This window comes from Anomaloglossus baeobatrachus, unplaced genomic scaffold, assembly GCF_048569485.1.
Source record: "Anomaloglossus baeobatrachus isolate aAnoBae1 unplaced genomic scaffold, aAnoBae1.hap1 Scaffold_158, whole genome shotgun sequence".
NCBI classification, from domain to species: Eukaryota; Metazoa; Chordata; class Amphibia; order Anura; family Aromobatidae; genus Anomaloglossus; species Anomaloglossus baeobatrachus.
Genome location: NW_027441928.1, coordinates 490,729 through 507,750, shown reverse-complemented (window position 1 = coordinate 507,750; position 17,022 = coordinate 490,729). Strand labels below are relative to the sequence as shown.

The 17,022-nt window shown below is 45.6% G+C and overlaps 1 pseudogene; it reads left to right on the top strand.

The window, feature by feature from the left end:
- The first annotated feature begins 13,293 nt into the window (after window positions 1-13,293).
- Window positions 13,294-13,499, top strand: LOC142260670 (U2 spliceosomal RNA; annotated as a pseudogene).
- Window positions 13,500-17,022: the final 3,523 nt, after the last annotated feature.

Sequence of the window (17,022 nt, the reverse complement as noted above, 5' to 3'; positions counted from 1 at the left end):
AGACTCCGCTTGGAGTAACCCTTGCTTGCTGTGTTTTTAAAAGAAGCCAAGATGAACAAGTCATGGGTCAGCAAAGACTTTATCTACCTACCCCGGTGTCATCCTGGGGACGGATAAGAATGGCGTATTTTTGAATGTGCTTGATGCAAATCAAAACATCCTGTTTGCAACTAGGGCCCAAGTCCTGCCACTGATGGGGTGGGTGTCTGTTTGGCCCAATTTTTGGAAAAAAGGGAGACTCCGCTTGGAGTAACCCTTGCTTGCTGTGTTTTTAAAAGAAGCCAAGATGAACAGAGCTGGGATCAGGAAAGACTTTGCTACCTACCCCGGTGTCATCCTGGGGACGGTTAATTATGGCGTATTTTTGAAAATGCTTGATGCAAATCAAAACATCCTGTTTGCAACTAGGGCCCAAGTGCTGCCACTGATGGGGTGGGTGTCTGTGTGGCCCAATTTTTGGAAAAAAGGGAGACTCCGCTTGGAGTAACCCTTGCTTGCTGTGTTTTTAAAAGAAGCCAAGATGAACAGAGCTGGGATCAGGAAAGACTTTGCTACCTACCCCGGTGTCATCCTGGGGACGGTTAAGAATAGCGTATTTTTGAATGTGCTTGATGCAAATGTAGCTGTGAAGTGTACAACTGGGGCACAACTGCTGCCACTGAAGGGGTGGGTGTGTGTGGGGCCCAATTTTTGGAAAAAAGGGAGACTCCGCTTGGAGTCACCTTGCGGTGTTTTACATGATTTTAGAATGGCGTGCCATGCCTATATCTGTGTGTCCTCCTCTTTTTCCTTGTCCAGCTGTTTTGTTTTCGCATGAGTATATGTCCTTGTCACTTTCCCATGTGTTTGTGTTGTGTTGTGAGTTGTTTGTCACCTTTTGGACACCTTTGAGGGTGTTTTCTAGGTGTTTTACTGTGTTTGTGATTGCCTGCCATTGTTTCCTATTGGCTCGAGTTCGGTTCGTCGAACGTTCGACGAGCCGAACTCGAACGGGAGCTCCGTTCGGCGAACCGACCTCGAGCCGAACCGGGACCGGTTCGCTCATCTCTACTCCTGGACATAGCATTCGAATTACCAGGTCCCTGAAGGCTGAAATGCGTAGTGGCCGGAAATCATGAACAATTACAATGGGCGTATGTGCTGTAGATCCTGCGTCAGTTGTAGCTTGGAACTTTGTCTTTTCACGGATTTGCCCGTCTCTCATGGTGTTGGGCTATTTTCGGATCAAAATGGTGTGTCCCTCCTTGGCCCGTATCATGGGTTATTTCAGGGGCAAATTTAACTCTCTTAGCACTTTTCTCCTTAATTGTGGCCGTTGAATTGTGGGGTCAAGGTCTATCCAACCAGCATATTTGTTGTTTTTCAGACAATTTAGGGCTCGTGCATAGTAATAATAACACAGGTTTCCAAGGGTAAAAATTTTTGAAAGATGTGATTTTTTTCATACTTTCGATCATTGGACTCAGTAAAAATATTGAAAAAATATCATCACGTACAGTTTTTTCACAAACACTGATTCTATAGGTGTTAGGGCCAGGTGGACGGGCAGACCCAGGAGGTGGATCCACTGGGCCGAACACCTTAATGAAGGCAAGGGGTCCGGTAGCCGGAGCACTACGGGTAGCAGGACAGTCCGTGCAAAAGAGTGGAATGGAGAAGTCCCTGGGACCACGGAGTCACTGATGGTAGTCCGGGTGACGGAGCTCAGGTTCGGAGGCCGAGATGTCAGGCAGAGTCCGGAACCGATGGAGCGAGAGGACGGGTCACCACAGGGATCAGAGATGGTACGGACTGACGGGATGGCAGATAGTCAGCGTTCGGGGTTCGGGAATCGGCAGGACCGGATGGCGAGGCAGGAGCGGCTCTAGAAGAGAGATAGGTAAGTATATCACAGAGACACAAGGAGACCTGACTCCTAGCTTAGGAAACACGAAGAACAGGCCCCGCCCACTTGGACATTAAACCCCTTTATACCCTGTACCTGTGTGTTCAATTTCCTGTCAGTGGACGCTGGCCCTTTAAGAGAGGGTCAATGACCGCGCGCGCGCCCTAATGCGCATGCGCGAGGCCCGGGTGCCAGAAGCCAGGGCAGGGAGCGGTGTATAGGAAGCAGGGGAGCCGGCCTGGAGCAGGGCTGCCGACGGGCGCCGGGAGCGGGGACCGGGCCGCCTGGGGACCGCAGGTGGTGGAGGCTGGAGACCGTGGAGCGGGGGATGTCTGCCAGAGGAGCCGGGGAGCGAAGCAGGGAAGCCGGGGAGCGTGGCAGGTGAGTCGGGGGGCAGAGCAGGGGACCCGGAGAGCGTGACAATAGGTTTCCAAAAGGTTAGAATTCTGAAAAGATTCCCTCCATACTTTTCTGAAGATGGTGCTCTAGTGTATTTAAGCGATGTTCCTGTGCTGATGGAAAATGTAACATTAAGTACAATGTGAGCGAGTGGAGACACGTCATTGTTTCATCCAAAAAGTCTGAAAGCTGTGCTACTGCTCAATGGCAGTAAGTATTCTTCAGTGTGTGTAGGGCATGTGTCGCGGGCAGAGGGGCCACGCACGCTACGCTCGGGTTCGGGGACTTCTGCTGCTGCTGCTGCTCGGTGGCTCGAGCGGAGGGCCAGATCCGGGGACTCGAGCAGCGCTCCTCGCCCACGAGTGAAAAGGGGGTGGTTTGTTTGGGGAGATAGTTAGTGACGTCACCCACAGGTCGTGGTGATAATGGGCACCACCACTGCTGGTGACGGGGATCCCGGGAGCGATGGCAGGGAGCAGCTAGGATGTTGGTTCCCCCTCCGTGGGTAGGGGTTGGTGATCCCGGGGCCCGGTGGCGGTACGGGGAGGCTGGGTGGCTGGGGTGTACGTACCGAGGGAGCCCGTTTGCCCGCAGGCGCTGGCCCTTGGATCTCTAGCCTATGGCGGTGGCTTTTTATCCTCACGGTGTGGACGGTTGCCTTCTGTCGGGTCTTGGGTGTTAGGGAACCCCTGGGATTCCGGTCACTCTCGGATTTGACCATTGTCGGCGGCTCCTAGCCTGGTCAGGGTCCAATGGCCCTGCCTTTGTGCTTGGTACAGATCCGCTCACCGGTTCAGTTCCCCTCGGGTCACCGCCCGTCCCCGGTCCTACGGTTCAGCTGACTTGTACCACCTCCTGCAGACGGCCACCACCGTCTGCCGACCTTGCTGACAGTGCCTGGGCTCCTACCCAGACACTAACAGTTTCTGTCCTCTCACTTTCCACTACAAAACTAAACTAACTGCTTTTTCCCGCCTCCAGGCCTGTGAACTCCTCGGTGGGTGGGGCCAACCGCCTGGCTCCGCCCCACCTGGTGTGGACATCAGACCCTGGAGGAGGCAACAAGGATTTTGTGTGACTGATGTAGACTATCCAGGGGAGGGGGTGTGTGTGATTTTGTGTTTGTGACTGCCTGGCTAGTCCAGGGCGTCACACATGCTATGCACTTGGAAGAAAGCTGTGAGAATTTAGACTTTATTCTCAAGAAACTTAACTACAAGGAGCATGGGTGGTCAATATGTGGTGGTCTAAAAATGTTCTCATTGCTTCTTGGGCAGCAAGGAGGATATATTAAATACCCATGCTGTTCTGCCTCATGGCAGCCTGCTAATAGTCATTCATTGAAATTTCTGTTACAACCCCTAGAGGTCATTGTTATTCTTTTGAATTGCTGAGTTTCCCTTTAAGCTAAATGTATTCTGGGTAAGGAATGCCTCCCTGAGCTGAGAAGAAGCCTGCAGCCATTTTCTCTTTGGATTTGTCAGGAAAGGACATGCCGACTTACCTCTCTGTACATTCACCCCTGCCTAGTGTAATCCGGTGAGCAAAGCAAATTACATGTGTTAGTGATAGAATCCTAGATGGAAGAGTGTAGTAAATGCATTGTACATTGTACTTCTACACCTTTAGTGTCATCCCTGTCTTGTTTGTCTAGATAAGATTTCTATGCATTGCAGATGCAGTGACCTTTCACCTACATTCTCGTAAGAACTGCATCTCATGTACTGTTATGCTATGTTAACTCTGTATTAACACTGTACTGACTGTAATCATTTTCTTGTTATAGTTTTTACCCGTATAAAACAGTATCTTGGATATACCGTATTCTGTCTTCAACTGCATCTTGGATATTCCTATATTCACTGTATATTCCATGTATACTGCAATCAAGTTCACGTTACCAGCTAATAAATCAAGGCTATTGAACTCCACAGTCTGTTTATTTGAAATGTGAACTAGGGTTTAGCTGTATGCTAGAGATTCACAGCATTACGTAAAAGAAGGCAGAACACATGCTTTTTGTGTGAATTGGAAAGCCAGGTTAGGACTCTTCACTGGAGCAAAAAAAATTGGCCAACAAGAACATCTTTGTAACCGGGACTCAAGAACATTGTTGCATAAAGCTTAGTTGATCCCACCTAAAGTTCTCTTGCCACCACTCCACTGTAAGCTTGGACTGATGAAGCTGTTTGTGAAAGCGCTACTGAAAGAAGGAGAGATGTTTAAGTACCTGTGTACCAAGTTTCAGGGACTGTCAGAATCAAGTCTGAAGGAAGGTGTGATGCCCTGGCAAAACAAGGTAGTTACAGATAGGCCCCCGCACAACACCTTTCCTCACTTAGGAAACACACAGCCGACCTGAAACCCTAGTCACCTAGGACCCTGAAGCCAGGACCGAAACCAGCGGCCTAGCTAATTAAATGATTGAGGGCAGGATTATAGGTCCTATCCCACCTAAAGTCCCTCAAAGAAGACAACAGCCCACTGATAGGGATAAGGCCACCGCCAGGGTCCTTAGATCCCACGGGCCAGCGCCTGCGGGCACGGCTCCTTCGGCCATATCCAGCCGGGAGCGGACTCCTGAGTTCCAGACCAGGCAGTCCACCATACACAAAAACAAGTGCAGAGTAAAGGACAGCGACCACCAGCCTGGGTGGGGGACCTGAATGCAACCGGCCGGGGCGGCAGGCCACCAGCACCTTTGGTTTACCGAAAGACTCGTGTGATTCATTTACTGTGAGTAACCAAACATCCCCCTGCTTGCTCAGGCGCGCCGGCCCTTGCCATCACCATACCCTGCACAAAGACACTGGGCCACGGGGCAATCATCCCTACACACGGAGGGGTTAACATCCAGCTGCCACTACATCTCTCCCGGGTATCCCATAACGGCAGCGGTGGTGTCCCACCTCACCACACACCGTTGGTGGCGTCACAAACTTAATACGGCCTAGCCCATACATCTACATTCCTCCTTTTATTCGACATGTCCGCGAGACCCCCGGGTCGAGCCACTCTCTTAGAAGGTCTGGATCCGACCAACGGCGGCTGCTGGCACAGGGGCAGCACAAAAGCATTTTTGTGGGTTCGGATATTCAGAAACCCATGAATGAAGGATGACGTGTTTTAAACAATAATGAAAACTGTTGAAAAAAGGGCTTGGGACTCTTTGAAAGAAGCAATAAATACGTTTCTAGGTAACAACAAAGAATCAAAATTTAAGTCCATCGTGGAGAACATGCTGAAACGTTTCAAAGCCTTGGGTTGTCTAATGAATTTGAAGTTACATTTTTTACATTCCTATTTGGACTACTTGTCTGAAAACCTTGGTGCTGGTGGGAAGAACAAGAAGGTTTTCATCGGAATATCAAGGAGATGGAACGACGATACCAAAGTAAATGAAACGTGAACATGATTGCCGGATGCTTCACAGAGAAGATCCACAGGCCTTCTATAAGAGAAAAGGGGGATCTAGAGAAAAGGAAAAAGTGCAAGAATAAATTTCTAATAAAGTTGCAGAATGACTGTACAATAAATAAATGTATTTTATATATAAAATTGTGAATATTTTTGGTTACAATAAGTATTTTTCTTGTTCATGTCACTTGTATGTAACTTCACACATGGATTGTACAAAATCAATATTTGATGGTTAAAAAAAAATATTTTTTTTTTTTTTAAATCAGGACATTAGAAAACATAATAATCAGTCACTGGATTTGAAGTTTCATAAACCAAAATTTTACATAGCTGTGTAATTTGTCGGGCACCCACCGACAATAGAATAGCGCCAGATTTAGGAAGCTGGCTGAGGTCTGCAAAGTCTGTAGCCAGGTGACAAAATTGTCCAACCTGGGTTTCTTCCTTAAGTAGTCTCTGGTATGATGATATGGTATAATCCTGGCAGCCGGAGTCGAAATCCCTAGATTGCGGTTATGATCTCCAATCGGAATTGGAGCCCCTAGATTGAAGCCATGTAGCCAAGTGATCCTCTAGTTGAAGCCAAAGTCCCTAGACCGAGTCCACAAGGCATCCTGGTTCTGATCCCCTAGCCAGCTCCTAAGAGCTTAGACTAGATCATGCAACATCCATCAACAACCTGGTGACTCCAAGAAGTCCCCTTTTATAGCCATAACCTTCCCTTAGGATATACTGTGCCCTTATCAGATTGGTTGTACAAGGTTGCTTCTCTTATTGGATGAATTTCAAGCTGCATGGATAATGTTCATTTAAATGATGTGGATAGAAAGACTGAAGATATCTACATGTAGTCTGAAATCCATCATGAATCAATACTATTTTACACAGTCATAAGCAGCCCATGGGCATTCACCTGCATTCAAACCAATAACAGCTCATAGACCAGACAATCCATCTACCACTGGACCAAAGACAGGAAGTTAAATCCACTGCCTGCGGTAACCAACTTAATCCTATAGGCTACTCACACAACAAACCCAACAGAAAGGAAAAAAACATGGCTTCGATTATCCATCCAATGAAAACGCATAACCATTGTGAGCCATTGGACAATGCAATTGGACACTTGGTGACATGGTGCACGGCCCAATGAATCAAGTCTTTACTTCATATTCACGGTTTAAGCCCTTGGGTTCTAATGTGCCCAGAGTACATATCCAGAAAGATTCTCTTTCTTTGAGCTAAACACAAGTCAACAATACATTGTAAGCAGATTCTATTACCAGTCCCACACCATTTTGTGACGCATAATCACACAGTGATCCAATTAAGATTCCAAGTCATCGAACATGTCCAAGCCATACGCAGAGGAGGCAATAGAATTAGGAAGCTCAAAGAAAGGGAATCTTTCTGGATATATACTCTGGGCACATTGGAACCCAAAGGCTTAAACCATGAATATGAAGTACAGACTTGATTCATTGGGCCATGCATGGACATAATGGACATAATTCTAATAGGCAGGACAGGTAATAAGGAGCACAAGTTATATGCTAAAATGTGTTGTGTGACAAGACAGACACAGGAAAGGACATGATAACAGGTGTAGGGACCAACAAGGTGAGACAAGGGGTATCAGGATAGGGTCAAGTAGGTATGAATGTAGTAATGGGGCAGGCATAGAGAATTGTATGTGAATGTGAATTACAATAAATCACTAAGGAAAGGAATATGTGAGTGTGTGCCTAATGTAAACTAATATTGTACTGGCAAAATTATAGATGGAAAGGGAGAAGGGGAGGGGGGAGAGAGGAGGCTGTAATTGACTACAAGGGTATGAGTTATGAGTGATCATAGGGATAGTGTTACATAAGTGGAAATACCTATGGAGGACAGGATGTGTAAGCGCATACCTTATACAAACCTATAGAGTGCTGATGGGTGAGAGTGTGATGTTAGATATAAGACATCCTATAGTGAATAGTGAGCCGTAATCAAGTGCAACAGGGATATTTCACGTGACTATGGGAACCTGGAAGGTAAAGAAAGGGGAGAAAAAACTGTTAGACAAGGTAATCAGACATAATGTAACCAGTTGATCAGACATGATCACCTGGTTTGAGACCCCCTGCCTTACACTATATAGATATCATGTTCATTCCCCATCTATCTTGCTCAGGAGAGCATCTCCCTCCCCCGGCACCAAGAGCAGCTCATACTGAATTGTTACATTGACTAGTAACACTGCACACAGAAATGCACCTTAATATTCCACTGTTAACCCTTTCCTCCCAGCAGTAACACACAACTCCTCACCTTGATATCATGGTGATTTATGGTCAGAATGACTTCAATGCGATCAGTGATTTCTATTCTAGCTCTGCTCACATAGATTTTATATCCACACTCAACTATAGGCCGTTCTTCATATTTTGGGGGATTTTAGTCAGATATACTAGTTTGTGCCTGTATAGTATTGGTGTAGATGGGAGTGTAGGGCATGGGTTACATGGCACTGTGGTGGAATACTGATGGGAGGTATTGGTGCTGTGTTTGATGCTTCTACTGGGTATTTTCCTACAAATACTGGAACAGCTCACTGCTTAGAATGATCCTTCCCAGCTCTATAATATATTATATATACCCCACAATGCAGGCTCACACACACATTTGTCTCAAGTGTGTTGTAGGGACACAGATACAGTCTTGGTCATGTGACTAAAGGCTACTTTACACACTGCGATATCGGTCCCGATATCGCTAGTGTGGGTACCCGCCCCCATCTGTTGCGCGACACGGGCAAATCGCTGCCCATGCCGCACAACACCGACCAGACCCGTCACACATACTTACCTGCCCGGCGACGTCGCTGTGTCCGGCGAACCGCCTCCTTTCTAAGGGGGCGGTCCGTGCGGCGTCACAGCGACGTCACTGAGCGACCGCCCAATAGCAGCGGAGGGGCGGAGATGAGTGGCCGGAACATCCCGCCCACCTCCTTCCTTCCTCATAGCGGCTGGGAGGCAGGTAAGGAGAGGTTCCTCGTTTCTGCGGTGTCACACGGAGCGATGTGTGCTACCGCAGGAGCGACGAACTACATCGTTACTGCTGCAGTAACGATAATCGAGAATGGAGACCCATGTCACCGATGAGCGATTTTGCACGTTTTTGCAACGATGCAAAATCGCTCATCGGTATCACACGCAGCAACATCGCTAATGCGGCCGGATGTGCGTCACAAATTCCGTGACCCCAACGACTCCGCATTAGCGATGTCGCAGCGTGTAAAGCCCCCTTTAGTGGGAGTGGTGTACAGGGTCTTAGCAGTAAAGAGTATTCCATATTTCTGCCAGATACCCACAGAGATATTGAAATCTGAAAAAAGAGACTTCTGCTCATTGAAGGTAAGAACTGCTCACATAGCGTTCAACTCCACAGCAAACGAGTGCTCTAGCACTGGCATCTCAGCAGGGATATTCCCCTACTACACATGTGTGTCTAGGTCACTGTGACAGTTTACAGGACATAACTCAGGGCACCTAGACAGAAGGCAGAGGGACTACTTTCTATTTCTGGTGTAGAGCTTAGTACAATATTTATATATTTATACTATTACATGGGACACATGTACCTTGTATTACCATTATTCGCTGTATATGAACCCCTTTTCTCCGGGCATTATTTGTCTATAGCATTTTTCACGAACCTGAGGCAACTGAGAACCCTTCAGTGAAGGAATTCCACTAACCCTCACAATACCTACCAGGGGCCTCCCTGCAGTAACTCAGGTAGTTGTACCCATTCTCTTTCCGCATTCTATGTGTTCTTCTTCTTTCTTCTTTTTTTTCTTTTTTCTTCTTTTTATTTCTATCATGTAGTTCAGGGGTTTATAGATATATGTCCTGCATCTCATATTTCCTTTAGTGGTGCTTCTTACCCATTCTCATATCATTTACCCTAGTATTTCATGATCCTGAGGCGACTGAGAACCCTTTAATAAAGGAATCCTTTTTCACCTGAATTGTCAAGTGATACTTACCAGTGACTATCACGTAATGTTACAGGTAGTTCCATTTTCTTCCTCTTCTTTCTCTCCTTTCTTCTTTGTCACACGGTCCATTGTGTTATAGCCCAAGTGTCATGATAACACTTGTACCATCTTTTCATTTAGATTCCACCTACAATTATTTACCGATTCCAGTTCTGGAATAGGCTTTCATCATCTACTCACTAGAATTCTCAAGTTCATAAGGTACTGAGACATATACATGTTCACACCATTATAAAGAACAAAGTATAAACATTGAGGTTTTTCTCACACCCATGTTCCTGTGTTCTTTGATATGATATGTGTTCATTTCCTTCACTATATAGGATTGCAAGTTTTCCATTTGTACCTTAATGGCAATGACGCTATACAATTGAACACATATCATCCTGTTATCCATATAGGTGTGTATTTACCTGCTTGACTATTTTTGGTTGTTTGATCCAGAATGTTTCTCCAGATAGGTCATGTGGAAATTTTCTTTCCTCAGTACAAATGTTTTCACTATGGCTTTGGAAAATTTTTTTGTATGTGCATCATGGTCATTTGACCCATTGTACTCTCAAGTAGCAATATATTGTACTGTTATGTTGTACTATGTACTAATTACGTGTTTATATGGTTTTGTAACCCTTTATGATCTTAGATAACTTTATCCTTGATAAAGACCTAAAAACAAGCTCGAAACGTTGGATGAATTATCCTTTTGCACAAATAAAGAATTTTCAGCATTCTAAGAGTTCTTTTCTTACGTTATTGATCACTATAGTGTACCAGAGCTATTTCTATTGAATTGACTCTTATTTTTTCTGAGCACCTGCTATATACACAGTGAGCCAGACATATTCAATTTTCATTCAGAAGGCAGAGGGAAGCCTTAGCAGCTGAGCCTATATCTTGGCTTGTGAGCATTAGAACAGGCCGGCGATTACAGGGTAACATGAAAAATGTCCAGCTTGCATTATGACTAGAACATGACAATATCCTTTTAAGTACTAACCTATGATGCGTTCCTAAGCAGTTGATGTTATATGTTCTACATTTCATTTTCTGCATACTTTACAAGTAGTAGAATTTGCTTTGATATAGGCAACTGGATTTTCACAATGAAAAGGCAAAGGATAACGCCCGAAAAAGACGCCATACATTATGTCAGTGCCATCACTGACAAACCTGGATTGACCATGAAATACATCAATCCCCTTAAAGGTGAGTTAAAACAAGTTTTAACTAAATTGCCTTAATATTGTCATGCATTAGAATGACTGTCTTAGGTAATGATAAATATTTTCTACAGGAAGAGGAGTGTTTGCTGAAACTGAAATCGAAAAAGGGAGTTTTGTTGCAGAATATCGAGGTGAGCTCACGTATGCACTTACGATGGTAGACAACTACTCGAGATTTATGGTTGTGGTACAAGTCAAAGATCTAATGGCCCATACTGCAGCGAAGGTCTTCCAAGCACACTTATGCAGACCTCATGGCTACTCAGAGAGAGTCCTCACAGATCAAGGCACTGCCTTTGAAGCGGAAATCTTCAAGGACTTCTGCAGCTTTTACCGATGCAGGAAGATGCGTACTACACCCTACCATGCTCAAACCAATGGTTATCAACCTGCTCAGGACTTTACCCCATATTCCAGATGTGGCCTTACAAGTGATTTATAGAGGGGTAACAATACGTTGGGATCATCGGATCTAATCTCCCTTTTTATACACCCTAAAATCTTGTTTGCGTTAGAATAAACAATAACATCATAAAGGTATAGCAGTACCGTTTCAAAGTTTCGGTGTCCCAAGCAGCATTCCATCAGCCTCTGGAAGGTTCCTGGCAAATTGCACAGCTCGAAGGGCATGCTTTTGAACTCGCAGAGACCCATCGGGGTGGCAAAGGCGGTCTTCTCCCGGTCTGCCTCAGCAACGGACACTTGCCAATAGTGACTAGTGAGATCAAGGGTAGAAAAATAATTTGCAGTTGTCAATGCAGCTAGCTATTCCTCAATACAGGGGAGTGGTGCTGTCCTTCTTCTTTAACAGGACCAACGGAGCTGCCCAGAGGCTACAACTGTCACGGATAACCCCAGCCTCCTTCATGTTGCTCAACATGTCCTTGGTACACTGGTAATGTGCAGGTAGATTTGGCTTATATCTCTCTTTGATGGGTGGGTGTGCACTTGTGGGGATGTAGTGTTTGACCCCTTTTATTTTTCAAAAGTCTAGCGGATGTTTGCTGAAGACTTGCTCGTATTCTTGCACTAGCCTGTAGACCCCCTTCTTGTGATGTGAAGGTGTGGAGTCAGTGCCTACGTGTAATTCCTTACACCACTCCTCTGGCTGACTTGGTGAGCTGTCACTGAATGGGTGGGCTGAAGCAATGGTGGATACTGCTGTTTGGATAGCATGTGTATCTACTGAGAACAGCTTATCAATGGTGGCAAATCGGAGCAGCTTAATCTTTTGCTCTCCGCAGTTCAACACTCTCATGGGCACTCTTCCCTTCCATATTAATGAATAAAACTATGATGTAAATAGCATATAGATACCCCATAAATGCAGATAAAAGTAGGTTATGGGAAAAGGGGGAAGAGAGAAACAGGAAAATAGTGGAATAAAGTATACCTTCCAGGTGGGAGAGGAAATGGCAGCACAGCCAGTGGAGGTGAAGCAAGGGGAGCCTGCAACTAAAGAGTTGAGAGCGTTATCACATGGTGACTGAGCCTGATTGTAACGGGAGCATAGAGGTGCCGATCCTGTCTTACCTGCGTTGGTGTAGAAGTGGGTGTCCTGTGGTGGAGTCAGCTATGTGCAGTGGTGGCCGTGGGTTCTTTTATGTGCGACCGTAGTAATAGCTGTGCCCACTTCCTGTATGGGAGTGGAATGCAGTGAGGCTAATGGAACGCACACCTGCGCATTTGTGTTTAACGTCGCGCATGTGCAGAACGGAGAAAAGGCTGCGCTCACTTCCTAATGAAAGGGAGTGAGACGCAGCTGGGAAGGGAAGGGAAAAGATTAGGGTTTGGGGATGATGAAAGGGCTTTCTACGGGCAAGGATGGCAAAGGGTGGCAGTGACGGAAAGTCAGGCAGATGGTCCTGTCCTGTCCTGTCCGTCCGTCTTTTTGTATCATGAATTGGAAAGACTGCAAGGGGGAGGGGAGGTGCTTGTGCCCAAAAGGAGGAGTTATTCAGATTCATTGCAGTGGGCGGCGGCTGCAAAAAGCACCATTCTCCTTGTTTTTGCTCTGCAAAACAGCCTTTTCAAGGGTTTGGCTTGGGTCACAAAATGTCTTCTGTAGGCGTGGGTTTGTCTCCCTCTCCCTAAGATGTGTCCGGTATAGGCCAGGGTGCCACTCAAGGCCGTAACCAATTCGGGTTATAGCTTCTCGGCCTTTTGGCTAAGATCAAGTGTAGTTTCGGAGGACGCTACCTTGGTCGGTACTGGAAGGTGCCTGGGATTGCACGTCTGCCGGCCTTGAGGGAGTGTGTGTGCCTTCTGGTGACACATAGCCCTCTTGTGCCTGGACGGTTCCCAGGCAACGGGAGGCGATCACCTTTGTTATTTTGAAGTCCTACTGATAAACAGAAAAAAAAAAAATTAAATCTGTTCTTATCAGTTTAATATCTGATACGTCCCCTCTCTAGGGACCATATATTAAATGGATTTTTAGAACAAGGAGATGGAAAAAATCTTGCTCTGTCCACTCCACGCATTGACCTGGTATTGCAGTACCTCCAGGACCGGTGCACCCCTTCTTAACCGAGTTTCCAAAAGCAGAACTCAATTCACCTGATTCAAATGAGCCCCATTAGTGAATTGAAAGAAAGCAAAAACTTTATATGCACCTCAATTTGGCCAATTCACTTTTCACACTTTCACCCTTTTTTTTTATCTTTCACACCTTTTACTTGCTTTATTGATGCAAAAGCTGTGCCAAATAGCAAACTCATCTCCACTCAACTTGACCAACTCTGCTATGTCCCGTGCAGTATCTTATTCTCAGTCTTATCTAGATCATTTGCAATTGAATAGAATAGATCCCTTTTGGACACATTGGATTCAGCTGCTGCAGTGACTGCAGGTGTTAGAAGATGCAGACTTGGCATCAGGTGCTGTCTATCAGATTCCACTCCAATTAAAGCTTCCATTGTTTTTCGGTGTTTTCTTTGAGCAATGATGATGTCTTTAGTGATCTGTTGGCTCCCTCTCCTGGAGGAAGAGTTTGCTTGCTCTTGGACTTTCAAAAAGAGAGGTCATGATAGACATTTAGCTTCTGAGCCCAATTGGGGACAGTCATGGGTGATGAATGTTTTGCAACCTGCTGCGAAGCCTGATACCGCAATATAAGGAACGTCAAATACTAAGAATGGGCGGCCTATGAAAGAATTAGTACTTTCATTAAGCATACTTAAACGGCTAATTGGGAATAGACAAACTGTAAAAAGCCCTCTGAGAAAGCCCCTCTCTATCCTTTGTCAGTAAGCTTTTCTGTAGTCTGCCTGTTGATGTATTTTCCGTTTGAACAGTGCACAACATGAAGTGACGGAACACTGGCTTGTCACAATGTCCCCCGCTGACATCACAATAGCGCTGCTGCCTAGAAAGCCAGCTGCGCAGCAGAAGTTGCTCTTTGGGTGGGATGGTGGGCTAATGTATCTATTCCTGCTTGGTGAGAGTTTGACATGATCTAGAGCAACGAGTTCCAGCGGCTAGCGGTTGATTATTGGCTGTAATGGGGCTTTCTGGCTGGTGCTAGCCTTTCTTCTTAGCACACAGGAACCACAATCCCTACACCATGCTTCGATGGATTCTCTCATCCCAGCCCAGTAAAACTACATATTTCACACAGTTATAGGCAGCCCATGGGCATTCACCTGGATTAAAACCCATAACAGCTCATAGACCAAACAATCAATCTACCACTGGACCAAAGACAGGAAGCTAAATCCACTGCCTGCGGTAACTAACTTAATCCTATAGGCTACTCACACAACAAACCCAAGAGAAAGGAAAAAAACATGGCTTCGATTATCCATCCAATGAAAACGCATAACCATTGTGAGCCATTGGACAATGCAATTGCACACATGGTGACATGGTGCACGGCCCAATGAATCAAGTCTGTACTTCATATTCACGGTTTAAGCCCTTGGGTTTTAATGTGTCCAGAGTACATATCCAGAAAGATTCCCTTTTTTTGTGCTAAGCACAAGTCAACAATACATTGTAAGCAGATTCTATTACCAGTCCCACACCATTTTGTGACGCATAATCACACAGTGGCCCAATTAAGATTCCAAGTCATCGAACATGTCCCAGCCATACGCAGAGGAGGCAATAGAATTAGGAAGCTCAAAGAAAGGGAATCTTTCTGGATATATACTCTGGGCACGTTGGAACCCAAGGGCTTAAACCATGAATATGAAGAACCGACTTGATTCATTGGGCCGTGCACATTTTTTCTAACGCCCGGTTCTTTTTCGTGTTCACACTATATATGGTTCCACTATGTATGGAGTTCCATTCTTCCTTGTTTTTTATTTGTCATGTTTGTCATGTCTAATCAACTGGTTACATTATGTCTGATTACCTTGTCTAACAGTTTTTTCTCCCCTTTCTTTACCTTCCATGTTCCCATAGTCACGTGAAATATCCCTGTTGCACTTGATTACGGCTCACTATTCACTATAGGATGTCTTATATCTAACATCACACTCTCACCCATCAGCACTCTATAGGTTTGTATAAGGTATGCGCTTACACATCCGGTCCTCCATAGGTATTTCCACTTATGTAACACTATCCCTATGATCACTCATAACTCATACCCTTGTAGTCAATTACAGCCTCCTCTCCCCCCCCCTCCCCTTCTCCCTTTCCATCTATAATTTTGCCATATATACTAGCAAACACTCAGTGTACCTAGTGGCATCCTATACGTGGCTATTGGACCTTGCTATAGTCCCACTAGTGCCAAGACATTTGCAGAGCGCATCTGCCTGCGTTGCACACTCCAACTAATTATAAGTAAGCCATTATACTAGAAAACACTCAGTGTACCTAGTGGCATCCTATACGTGGCTATTGGACCTTGCTATAGTCCCACTAGTGCCAAGACATTTGCAGAGCGCATCTGCCTGCGTTGCACACTCCAACTAATTATAAGTAAGCCATTATACTAGCAAACACTCAGTGTACCTAGTGGCATCCTATCTGTGGCTATTGGACTTTGCTATAGTCCCACTAGTGCCAAGACATTTGCAGAGCGCATCTGCCTGCGTTGCACACTCCAACTAATTATAAGTAAGCCATTATACTAGCAAACACTCAGTGTACCTAGTGGCATCCTATACGTGGCTATTGGACCTTGCTATAGTCCCACTAGTGCCAAGACATTTGCAGAGCGCATCTGCCTGCGTTGCACACTCCAACTAATTATAAGTAAGCCATTATACTAGCAAACACTCAGTGTACCTAGTGGCATCCTATACGTGGCTATTGGACCTTGCTATAGTCCCACTAGTGCCAAGACATTTGCAGAGCGCATCTGCCTGCGTTGCACACTCCAACTAATTATAAGTAAGCCATTATACTAGCAAACACTCAGTGTACCTAGTGGCATCCTATACGTGGCTATTGGACCTTGCTATAGTCCCACTAGTGCCAAGACATTTGCAGAGCGCATCTGCCTGCGTTGCACACTCCAACTAATTATAAGTAAGCCATTATACTAGCAAAAACTCAGTGTACCTAGTGGCATCCTATCTGTGGCTATTGGACTTTGCTATAGTCCCACTAGTGCAAAGACATTTGCAGAGCACGTCTGCCTGCATTGCACACTCCAACTTTTTTAAACTAAGCAATTTTACTAGCAAACACTCAGTGTACCTAGTGGCATCCTATACGTGGCTATTGGACTTTGCTATAGTCCCACTAGTGCCAAGACATTTGCAGAGCGCATCTGCCTGCGTTGCACACTCCAACTAATTTTAACTTAGCCATTATACTAGCAAACACTCAGTGTACCTAGTGGCATCCTATACGTGGCTATTGGACCTTGCTATAGTCCCACTAGTGCCAAGACATTTGCAGAGCGCATCTGCCTGCGTTGCACACTCCAACTAATTATAAGTAAGCCATTATACTAGCAAACACTCAGTGTACCTAGTGTCATCCTATACGTGGCTATTGGACTTTGCTATAGTCCCACTAGTGCCAAGACATTTGCAGAGCGCATCTGCCTGCGTTGCACACTCCAACTAATTATAAGTAAGCCA